We start from the raw sequence: 12,884 nt of genomic DNA on the forward strand, positions 1-12,884 counted from the left end.
CTTCCTTGGTAGAAAAAGTACCTACAAAATAAAATCATCCCATTTTTAAAAGAAGTAGTTGTAAATCAGAAGCAAGTAAGCTTCTAATAGTTTCCTGAAGATAGGGATTCATTTATATTTTCTGTATTCTCAGTGCCTAGCACAAAGACTGATTTATGATTAAGAGCTATCTTACATTTGTGGGTTGTTTAAAAGCTTTGTCACATTTCATATAATTTGGGGAGCCAAACTTTCAGGAGGCCCAAGATAATAGACAAGATAGAACTCAGCAGTTTAATCAATGTTTGTTAAATTATATTGGATTAGACTAGGCCCCTCTATTCTCTAAATTCAGAGGCTCCTGTTCCTTGATTGAGCTTAATTAATAAATTCCTTTTGCTTGGAATTCTCTTCATCCATCCATACTTATAATTTAATTTTTAAATTTAATGCTTAAGCAAGCTAACTGATACTGGACATCAAATTAGTTTGACTATTCATAAGAGAATGAAACGGTATTAAATACTTAATGTGTATCAGGCATTGTGCTAAAAATCATGAAAATAAATAACAAATTGGGATAAGCAAATAGAGATAGCTAAAAGGCAAGATAGTGACCTGGGAAATTAGTTTCTTCAATTCTTTTAGTCTCCCCTTTAGATGCCCCTTTTTTATTTTTTTTTTCTTTCAATCATTGGCTTGAAGTTTTCCTATTAACAATACCTGATCTTAGTAAATTATTTCATATGAATTATGAAGAAACTACACCAAAACTGATAAATGCTATTTTGTTAAAGATCTAAAGCTTACCACAAAGTGGCAACTTTAAATGAGCAATTAACTGTTAGGATTCTTACAAGGTACTAAGACAGTGGAATTGATAGAGACAGTGATTGTTTAGCAGGGTGCTTAACAATTCTCTAAATGTACTTAGTACTTACTACAATTCCACAAGATTCACACCTTTAAAAGAGTATATATATGCTTAACAATTCTCTAAATGTACTTAGTACTTACTACAATTCCACAAGATTCACACCTTTAAAAGAGTATATGTATATATATATATATATATATATATATATATATATATATATATATATATATATATATATATATATATATATATATATATATATATATATATATATATATAAACTAGGAGCCTCAATCAGGATTGACTCTGGGAGATTCACAAGCCAGAGATGGCAGTTGTGCAGAATGAAGGAAGACAGAGAAGTGGTGGCAGGCTGTCCTGTGGAGAACACTGAAACCAAGATCTGGAAGACCTCCAGAAAACTAGCTGAACCTCAAGTGAAGGAGATTGGAAGAGACAATAAAAGATTTGGACTTTAACTCCTGGCTGCACTTGACATGATTACACTGAACTGAAACGAAGGCTGCCTCCAGAAGCCCCCCAAGAAACCTGCTCCCAGAGAACTTTATATTTTAGAGAAGAACATTACAATTAACTATAGAGAAATTTTTTTAAAAATCATACCAAGGAGACCACTGTTCTACTTAAGAAGGCAAAGAAGAGCATTATTTCATATTTCTAAATTGCTCTTTCATCATCACTGCCATCATTATAATATCAAATATAATGTAGCACCTAGGGGCCATAATGAAGTATGTAGAGCCATTTGTCTTCAAACTATATTGTTCTATTATGCCCAAAGGGCTATCAAACTGCGCATACCCTTTGATTCGACAGTGTCTCTACTGCATCTATATCCCAAAGAGATCATAATAAAGGGAAAGAAGCTACACGTGCATGGATATTTGTAGCAGCCCTTTTTGTGGCAGTAAAGAAATGGAAACTGAGTGGATGAGTTGGAGAATGGTTGAATAAATTGTCGTATATGAATATTATGGAATATTATTATGCTATAAGAAATGATCATCAGGATGATTTCAGAGAGGCCTGGAGAGACCTACATGAACTGATGCTAAATAAAATGAATAGAACCAAGAGAACATCATACATAGCAGCAGCAAGATAATCAACTCAGATGGACAAGGCTCTTTTCAATAATGAGGTTATGATACAAGGCAGTTCCAAGACTTGTGATAGAGAGAACTATCTGTATCCAGAAAGTGGACTATGGGGACTGACTGGATCACAACATAGTATTTTCATCTTTTTTGCTGTTATTTGCTTGTTTTTTTTCTATCTTGTTTTTCCCCTTTAGATCTGATTTTTCTTGTGTAGCAAGATAAATGTGGAAATATGTTTAACCTATATTGGATTATTTGCTGTCTAGGGGAGGGGAAGGGAGGGAGGGGAAAAAAATTTGAAACACAAGGTTTTGCAAGGAGGAATGTTGAGAATTATATTTGCATAAATTTTGAAAAATAAAAAGCTACTATTTAAAAAAAAACCTGTATCATTCTAGATTGTTGTGGGTTTTTTAGTTCTTATGTCTAACTTATCTTTTCCTGTTTCACCTGTCAAAATGTAGTCTACTTTGTTTTCACTCTGACTCATTCATCCTTCTTCAATATCCAAAAAGTTTCCTACAATTGTTATTTATCCCATGTCAACATTTCTCCTATTGGTTCCCTTTTTTCACACCCCCCAAAAAAATCTTCAATTAGTCCCTGAAATCTTCTCACCTAGATCATTGCAATAGCCTTAAAAACAAACATGTTTCAATCTCTTCTCTACCCCTGCCCACGCGCAGTACAATATAAACTCCTTAAAAACAATGACTGTTTTACTTTTGTCTTGGAATCCAACCCCAGAGCTTCATACAATGGTTGCACATAGCAAATACTTGACAAATGCTTGTTATTGTCTTAAAAAACACTCAACATGGCTGGAGGAGGTGACTGTGACAACCAGTACAGCCAACCCCAAGCTTTTGATTCTGATTCGATCCCAGATGTCTCATTTGGGACCACAGGATGGGTGACTCATTCTGGAGAGAAGAAATTTAATCTGTCCTACCCAAGTGGGAAGGTCCTTGAAAAAAGGCTGTAACAGATGATTTAGAGAATGGCAGTCGGGCACCTGGTAAGGGAGAAGGAAGTTCAAGCAGGGAAATATAATACTCTGGAGGATGAAGAATCTATGGGCAAAGCCTTGTATCCTATTCCTTATTCTGCTATCACTCTAGCTGGGCATTGGAGTTCAGAAAATTCCTAATACTTATCAACACCAGACCCTGAGAGAATTTAAACTGTTCTGGTTTGAAAAATAGCTTATTTTCTTTATTCATCTGAGAGGAAAGGGAAAGAGAGCCTCTTGAGAGAAATGGAATGTGAAGGAAAAAAGCAGAGAGGAAAGCAGATCAGTATATGATTTGGAGTCTGGGTGGCTTATTGCAAGCATAGATACTAGAGACAGGAAACAGTCAACATGGCTGGCTTTTGAGATCTGGACAAATTTCACCCTTTCACCTGCCATTTTCAAACTGGCAGTTTGAACTGTCATGATTTTGTCTCAACAAAGGACTCCTGAACAAAATTAAAATTTTGTTAATTTCCTATGTGTAAGCACTTAAATCAATGTAAAGAAATGAGGGAACTGACTTAGTTAGTTTTTTCCCCCAAGGCAACAAACAACCTGTGCAAGAGCACAAGTTCTATAATTATAGAGCATGGATTCAAATCTTTGATTCTACTACTTATTACCTGGATGAACTTGGGAAAATCATTTAGTATCACTGGGTCTTAGTTTACTTATCTATAAAGTAAAGGCATTTGACTAGATATTACAGGTCATTTTCAACTATAAATCTATCTTCTATAGGAGCAGAGATAATAGGAAAGTAATTTTTTAAATTTAGAATTAATAAGTAGAAATGTAGTAAATATGTTTGGTGTTGTTTTATGCACTAAAATTAAGATTTGATTAATACCAGTGATATAGGGTAGATTACATTCCTTTCTGAAAATATTAATACACTGGAGGATGGTAAACAATAAGAAGAAGTATGGCATGGTGGATAGAGTCAGAGACAGAAGTATCTTCATATGATACATGACTGACTTTAGGCAATTCATTTAACCTCTGAGAATACCAGGAAAAACCTCTAAGATAATAAATTTTAGAGCAGGTACCTAATCTGCTTCAGGAGATAAAATTTTCTTACTGAAAGTCTTCTCTAATCTAATAAAATCACAAATCCACTCCCATCCTATCCCATGTAGCTGACAATCCAAATATGATTATATAATTTGACTACAACTGGATTTACTTCCTCTATTAAAAAACCACAATATCATTGACTACTAGAGCCAAGATGGTGGAAAGAAGCCATGAAGCTGCCTGAACTCTCCCATTTCCCTTGAAAACAACAAGAAACAACACCATTGAACAGATTCTGGAGTGACGGAACCTACAAAGAGATGGAATGAAACAATTTTTCCAAGACTTCAGGAAAGGTCAGTCTCACTTAGGTAAAAGGGGAATATGTTTCAGCACAGATGGTGTCTGGCCAAACCAGTGGAAGGATCTTAGTTAGCCACAAGGCAACTGAGTCCTGGTTCAGCAGTACAATAGAAAAATAGACAATTGGAAAAACCTTTAGTCTAGCCCAGAAGGCAAATTACCAACCCAGAAAGCAGACAACAACAGGTGGAATTAGATTGGGTTACCCCAAAGCTGTGAGCAAGTCATCGAACACCAGAGGCCTCAGAACTGAAAGTCAAAGCTCTAAATTTCTCAAAGCTGAAAGCCACACAAGAAGCTTGGGTCAGTGTCCCCTATACCCTAGAAGCAGAGCTTGACTTTTTAAAAGCCACAAAATAGACCAATAAAAAGAACCTTGACTATAGAAAGCTACTATGGTGACAGGGAAGATCAAAGACCAAACCAAGAAGAGGACAAAATGCCTACATGCAAAACCTCAAAGGGGGATATTAATTGATCTTGAGCCAAAAGAGCCTTCTTGGAACAGCTGAAAAAGAATTTTAAAAGTCAAATAGGAGAGGGAGAAGAAAAATTGGGAAAAGAAATGAGAAGTATGCAAGATAGTCAACAATTTGGAAAATGAAAGACAAAAATTGACTGAAAATAATCATTTCCTTAAAAAGTACAATTGGCCAAATGAAAAAAAAAAATCCATTGAAGAAAAAAATACCTTTAAAAGTAGAATTAGCCAGGGTGGAGCCCGGATGGCGGAGAAGACACACAAGAAGACACACTAAGCTCCTCTCCTACCTCACTACTAATTACCAAATTCAGCTTCAGAAATTGTGCTTAACTGGTAAAATTCATGAATATATTGGGAGTATAACAAATTACCAGCCAAAGATAACCTGGAAGATCATCAGAAAAGATTTGTCCTGATGGGTGGGAGCAGGCCAGCGCAGGCAGGGAGGCAGAACACAGAGGCTAGTACACTGAGTGGACAGGGGCAGGGGTGGTCTCTGCAGGAGATTTTGCAGGGAGGACTCTACCACAGGTAGAGTTTTTGCTTTAGTTGCAAAGTAGTAGATCAGCAGAGAAGTTACAAAAAGGCCAAAAGTAGAGTGTACTCCCCAAAAATGCCAGAATTTAACAGGATCTGGCTACATCCACTCAGCACTAGAAGTGACTCAGCAAAGATCACAGCACATCTGTGCAGCCCTATTCTGCAGCACTCGGGCAGCCACAAATCTGCACAGCAGTGGGGCTCTGCCTGGGACAATAGAACTTCCCCAGCATGGCTGCCCTTCCCAGGGCAGAAACATTTCTGGTCCAGGGCTCTTCTCAGGGCAAAAGTTAGATATGATAGGTCTTTGGAGAAAACTGAATGGAAACAGAAAAGAAAGGCAGAAATAGTAAATGAATTCTTTTCAGATGCAATAAAAACTACATTCAACCAAAGGCTAGGGATAAATAGACCAAAAAGTAATTGGAAACTAAATAATCTCATCCTAAAGAATGATTGGGTGAAACAGCAGATCATAGACAGAATTAATAATTTCACCCAAGAGAATGACAAGAGTGAGACAATATACCAACATTTGTGGGATGCAGCCAAAGCGCTAATAAGGGGAAATTTTATATCTTTAGAGGTTTACTTGAATAAAATAGAAAAAGAGAAGATCAATGATTTGGGCTTGCAACTTAAAAAGCTAGAAAAAGACGAAATTTAAAATTCCCAATCAAATACTAAATTTGAAATTCTAAAATTAAAAGAAGAAATTGATAAAGTTGAAAGTAAAAAAAAATATTGAATTAATAAACAAAACTAAGAGTTGGTTTTATGAAAAAAACCAATAAAATAGATAAACCTTTGGTAAATCTGATTAGAAAAAGAAGAGAGGAAAAATCAAATGTTAGTTTTAAAAATGAAAAGGTAGAACTTTCCACCAATGAAGAGGAAATTAGAGCAATAATTAGGAGTTACTTTGCTCAATTTTATTCCAATAATTTTGATAACCTAAGTGAAATGGATGACTACCTTCAAAAATATGGGCTTCCCAGATTAATACAGGGGGAAGTAAATTGCTTAAATAGCCAATTTTAAAAAAAGAAATAAAACAAGCTATTAATCAACTCCTTAAGAAAAAATCCCCAGGAACAGATGGACTTAGATGTGAATTCTATGAAACATTTAAAGAACAATTAACTCTAATACTAAAAAACTATTTGAAAAAATAGGAAATGAAGGACTCCTACATAATTTTTTATAACACAGACATGGTACTGATACCTAAACCACATAGGATGAAATCAGAGAAAGAAAACCATAGATCAATCTCCTTAATGAATACTGATGGAAAAAATCTTGAATAAAATATTAGCAAATATATTACAGAAAATTATCCCCAGAATATTACACCATAACCAAGTAGATTTTATACCAGGAATGCAGGGCTAGTTTAATATTAGGAAAACTATTAGCATAATTGACTTCATCATCAGATGCAGAAAAAGCATTTGATAAAATCCAACATTCATTCCTTTTAAAAACACTAGAGAGTACAGGAATAAATGGACTTTTCCTTAAAATAATCAGTAACATCTATTTAGAACCATCGGCAAGCATCATATGTAATGGGGATAAATTGCAACCATTCCCAATAAGATCAGGGTTGAAACAAGGTTGCCCACAATCACCATTACTATTCAATATTTATATTAGAAATGCGATCTTTATCAATAAGAGAAGAAAAAGAGATTAAAGGAATTAGAGTAGGTAATGAAGAAACCAAATTATCACTCTTTGTAGATGATATGATAGTATACTTAGAGAACCCCAAAGTATCAACTAAAAAACTATTAGAAATAATCCACAACTTTAACAAAGTTGCAGGATACAAAATAAATCCACATAAATCATCACCATTTTTATAGATCAATAACAAAACCCAATAGCAAGAGATATAAAGAGAAATTCCATTTAAAATAACTGTCGATAGTATAAAATATTTGGGAATCTATCTGCCAAGGGAAAGAAAGGAACTATATGAGCAAAACTACAAAATATTGTCCAGACAAACTCAGATCTAAACAATTGGAAAAATATCAAGTGCTGTTGGATAGGTCGAGCAAAAATAATAAAGATGACAATATTACCTAAACTAATCTATTTATTTAGTGCTATACCAATCAGACTCCCAAAAAACTATTTTAATGACCTAGAAAAAATAACAACAAAATTCATATGGAAGAAGAAAAGATCAAGACTTTCAAGGGAACTAATGAAAAAAAAAAATCAAATGAAGGTGGCCTAGCTGTATCAGATCTAAAACTATATTATAAAGCAGCAGTCACCAAAGCCATTTGGTACTGGCTAAGAAATAGATTAGTTGATCAGTGGAATAGGTTAGGTTCAAAGGACAAAATAGTCAATAACTTTAATAATCTAGTGTTTGACAAACCCAAAGACCCCAGCTTTGGGTATAAGAATTCACTGTTTGACAAAAACTGCTGGAGAAATTACAAATTAATATGGCAGAAATTAGGCATTGACCCACACTTAACACTTTACACCAAAATAAGGTTAAAATGGGTTCATAATTTAGGCATAAAAATGATATTATAAATAAATTAGAAGAACATACGATAGTTTACCTCTCAGACCTGTGGAGTATGAAGGAATCTGTGACCAAAGAAGAACTAGAGATCATTATTGATCACAAAATAGGAAATTTTGATTATATCAAATTGAAAAAGCTTTTGTACAAAGAAAACTAATACATATAATACTAGAAGGGAAACAATAAACTGGGAAAATATTTTTTATAGTCAAAGGTTCTGATAAAGGCCTCATTTCCAAACTATATAAAGAATTGACTCTAATTTATAAGAAATCAAGCTGTTCTCCAGTTGATAAATGATCAAAGGATATGAACAGATAATCCTCAGATAAAGAAATTAAAATTATTTCTAGCCATATGAAAAGATGCTCCAAGTCATTATTAATCAGAGAAATACAAATTAAGACAACTCTGAGATACCACTACACACCTGTCAGATTGTCTAGGATGACGTGAAAAGATAATGCTGAATATTGGAAGGAATGTGGGAAAACAGGGACACTGATACATTGTTGGTGGGAATTGTGAATACATCCAGCTATTCTGGAAAGTGATTTGGAACTATGCTCAAAAATTGGGCATAACTTTTGATCCAGGAAATGTTACTTCTTAAAGAAGAGAAAGGGATTTGCATGTGCAAAAATGTTTGTGGCAGCCCTCTTTGTAGTGGCCAGAAACTGGAAATTGAGTGTATGTCCATCAATTGGAGAACGGCTAAATAAATTTTGTTATGAATGTTATGGAATATTATTGTTCTGTAAGAAATGACCAGCAGGATGATTTCAGAAAGGCCTGGAGAGACTTACATGAACTGATGCTGAATGAAATAAGGAGGACCAGGAGATCATTATATACTTCAACAACAATACTATATGATGATCAATTCTGATGGACGTGGCTGTCTTCTACAATGAGATGAACTAAATCAGTTCCATTTGTTCAATAATGAATAGAGCCAGCTACACCTAGTGAAAGAACTCTAGGAAATGAGTGTGAACCACTTCAGAGCATTTCCAATCCCTCTGTTTTTGTCTTCCTGCATTTTTTATTTCCTTCACAGATTAATTGTACATTATTTCAAAGTTTGATTCTTCCTGTGCAGCAAAATAACTGTATGGATATGTATACATATATTGTATTTAACATGTACTTTAACATATTTAACATGTATTAGTCTACCTACCATCTGAGGGAGGCGGTGGGAGGAAGGAGGGGAAAAGTTGGAACAAAAGATTTTGCAATTGTCAATGCTGAAAAATTACCCATTCATATATCTTGTAAATAAAAAGCTATAATAAAAAAGTGTAATTAGCCAAATGGAAAAAGAGATATAAAAGCTAACAAGAACATAATTAAAAATTAGTATGGTGGGGGGCAATAAAAAACTAGCATTCAGCAAGTGGAAGTAAAGATTTCATGAAATGTAAAAAATCAGAGTATAAAGAGTGAAAAAATAGGAGAAAATGTAAACTAATTCATTGGAAAAACAAATAATCTGGAACACATCCAGGAGAGAGAATTTAAGGATCATTGAACTATCTGAAATCTATGATCCAAAAAAAGAGACTAAATAGCATCTTTCAAGAAATCATTAAAGAAAATTGCCCTGATATCCTAGAACCAGAGTCACAGTCATTGAAAGAATCCATCACTTAAGTTAAAAAATTGTATTCATGCTTAGGGAAAAAACTGCTTGTGTCTGAATACAGATTGAAGCATACTTTTTTAAACTTTATTTTTCTTAATTTTTTGTTGGTGGGGGAAGAGGGTGAAGATCTGTTTCTTTTTGAAACACTAGAGAGTACAGTACATGTGCTTTCTCAATAGGAGGGGGTATGGAAGAAGAAAGGAAGAAAAACTGGAACTCAAAGTTTTAAAAACAAATGTAAAAAAAATTATTTTACATGTAACTAGAAAATGTTTATCTATCTATTGTATATAATATAACATTAAAAAAGAAAGAAAGGAAGAATCCATCAATCACCTTCTAACAGAGATCCCACCCAAGAAACTGGAAACTGAGTGGATCCCCATCAGTTGGAGAATGGCTGAATAAGTTATGATATATGAATATTATGGAATATTATTGTTCTATAAGAAATGATCAGCAGGATGATTTTAGAGAGGGATTGGAGAGACTTACATGAACTGGTACTAAGTGAAATGAGCATTATCAGGAGATCATTGTACACGGCAACAACAAAATTATACTATTATCAATTCTGATGGGCGTAATTCTTTCCAATAATGAGATGATTGAGGCCAGTTTCAATATCTTATGATAAAGAGAGCCTTCTACACGCAGAGAGAGAACTGTGGGGAACTGAGTGTGGAAAGTAACATAACATTCTCACTCTTTTTGTTGTTCATTTGCATTTTGTTTTCTTATTTGTTTTCTTTCCTTTTTGATCTGATCTTTCTTGTGCAGCAAGAGAATTGTATAAATATGTTTACATATATTGGATTTGACATATATTTTAACATGTATAACATATTGGATTATTTACCATTTAGGACAGGAGATGGGGAAAAGGAGGGGAAAACTTGGAACACAAGGCTATGCAGGGATCAGTGTTGAAAAATTATCTGTGCACATATTTTGAAAAAAAAAAAGCTTTAATAAAAAAATTTTTTAAAGACATCCCACCACTTTAAGTAATATTATACCTAAGTTCCAGAATTATAAGGTCAAGGAGAAAATACTGCAAGCTGCTAAAAAAAAAAAAAAAGTCAAATATTGAGGAGTCACAGTCAGGATTACCCATTTTAACAGCTTTTACATTAAAGGTTTGGAGGGCTTGGAATACAATATTCTGTGAGGCAAAGGAGCTAGAACTACAGCCAAGAACCAACTACCCAGCAAAATCAAGAAGAAGGAGGAGGAGGAAGAGGAGGAGGAGGAGAAAAAGAAGGAAAGAGAGGAGAAAAGGAGGAGTAGAAAGAGAAGGAGGAAGAGGAGGAAGAGGGAGAGGAGAAGAGGAAGAAAAGGAGGAGGAGGAGGAGGAAGAAGAAGAAGAAGAAGAAGAAGAAGAAGAAGAAGAAGAAGAAGAAGAAGAAGAAGAAGAAGAAGAAGAAGAAGAAGAAGAAGAAGAAGAAGAAGAAGAAGAAGAAGAAGAAGAAGAAGAAGAAGAAGAAGAAGAAGAAAACGAAGAGGAAGAGGAGGAGGAGAGGAGGAAGAGAAGAAGGAGGAGAAGGAAGAGAAGAAAAAAGAGAAGAAAAAAGAGGAGGAAGAGGATGAAGAAAAGGAGGAAGAAGAAGAGGAGGAGAGGAGGAGAAAGAAGAGGAAGAGGAGGAAGAAGAGGAGAAATTTTCCATGCTTTGGCTATCACCAAAAAAAATAAAATTTCTGGTTATGGTATTTAGAAGAAATTGAATTTAAAAGGTCAAAAGAAGTAATCAAGGGCATAACAAATCATACTTAAAGATGAAATTAACAGTGAAAAAAATCAGTTTAAAATATCTGTCCACCCAATGAAATAGCAAACAAATTAACAAAAGAAAAATTAGCTAATTATTAGATAAAACTTTAGAGTTAGAATCAGAAAGACTTGAATTCAAATTGTCTGAGGTACTTGTTAAATGTGTGACCTTAGGCCAGCCACTTAACTTCACTTTCTTGAGCTATTAAAAAAAAAAAAAAAAAAAAAAAAAAAAAAAAAAAGATAATAATAGTATCTACTTTACAGGATCATGGTGGGAGCTTTCCTCTACAAACACACAGAACAGCAGCTTTAAATTAAACTGAGAGGTACTTGAGGCTTGGATATAAAGTGCCTTAAGTATCAGTTTTCTGTACATTACCTTATACTGCCTTTTGCATAACTATTCTATAAAGAAATCCCTAAAGTGAGAAGCCAAACTATTTGTCACACTGGTTCCAGTTAATGTAATTGTAATAACAATCTTTAGGAGAAACTATCTTGCCTCTATCAAATGTAATTTGCAAATTCAAATCTACCAAGAATAAATATCACAACTAAATATACTTTGGTATAAATTTGTCAATGTCTCACTTCTCCTCGGGGGCATTTGGATTTCAAGCATTATATTTCTTTCTTTTTTTCCCAAGTTTTGTAGAATTATTTTTTTGTTTTGTTTTGAATTATAGCTTTTTATTTTCAAAATATATATATGAATAATTTTCGACATTCACCCCTACAAAACCTATGTTCTAATTTTTCCCTTCCTTTCCCTCCCCCACTCCACAAGTAATCCAATATATGTAAAACATGCAATTCCTCTATACCTATTTCCACAAATATCATGCTGTACAAGAAAAATTAATTCCAAAAGGAAAAAAAGAAGAAGAAGAAAAAAAATGCAATCAAACAACAACAAAAAGAGTAAAAAATGATATTGTGGTCAACATTCAGTTCCCACTGTCCTCTCTCTGGGTGCAAATGACTTGCTTCACCACAAGACCAATAGAACTGATCTGAATCACTTTATTGTTGATGAGAGCCATGTTCATCAGAATTGATCACTGTATAATCTTGCTATTGCCATGTATTATGGTCTCCTGGTTCTGCTCATTTCATTTAGCATCAGTTCATGTAAGTCTCTCCAGGCCTCTCTGAAGTTGACCTGCTGATTGTTTCTTATAGAACATAGTATTCCACAGCATTCATATACCATAACTTATTCAGCCATTCTCCAATTGATGGGCTCAGTTTCCAGTTTCTTACCATTATAAAAAAGGCTGCATTTTTGCACATGTGGATCTCTTTCCCTCCTTTATGATCTCTTTAGGATACAAGCCAAGGGAAAAACATTTCTGGATCAAAGCATATGCATATTTTGGTAGCCCTTTATGCATAGTTCCAAATTGCTCTCCAAAATGGTTGAATCAGTTCACAACTCCACCAATAATGTGTTAGTGTCCCAGTTTTCCCCATATCCCTTCCAACATTCATTATTATCTTTTCCTG

The 12,884-nt window shown here is 34.2% G+C and overlaps 1 protein-coding gene across 3 annotated transcripts in view; it reads right to left on the reverse strand.

The window, feature by feature from the left end:
• Nucleotides 1-12,884, reverse strand: part of CASP8 (caspase 8) — a 51,666-nt gene that overhangs the window by 14,047 nt on the left and 24,735 nt on the right. The window lies entirely within an intron of this gene.

Source organism: Sminthopsis crassicaudata, chromosome 3 (assembly GCF_048593235.1).
Source record: "Sminthopsis crassicaudata isolate SCR6 chromosome 3, ASM4859323v1, whole genome shotgun sequence".
NCBI classification, from domain to species: Eukaryota; Metazoa; Chordata; class Mammalia; order Dasyuromorphia; family Dasyuridae; genus Sminthopsis; species Sminthopsis crassicaudata.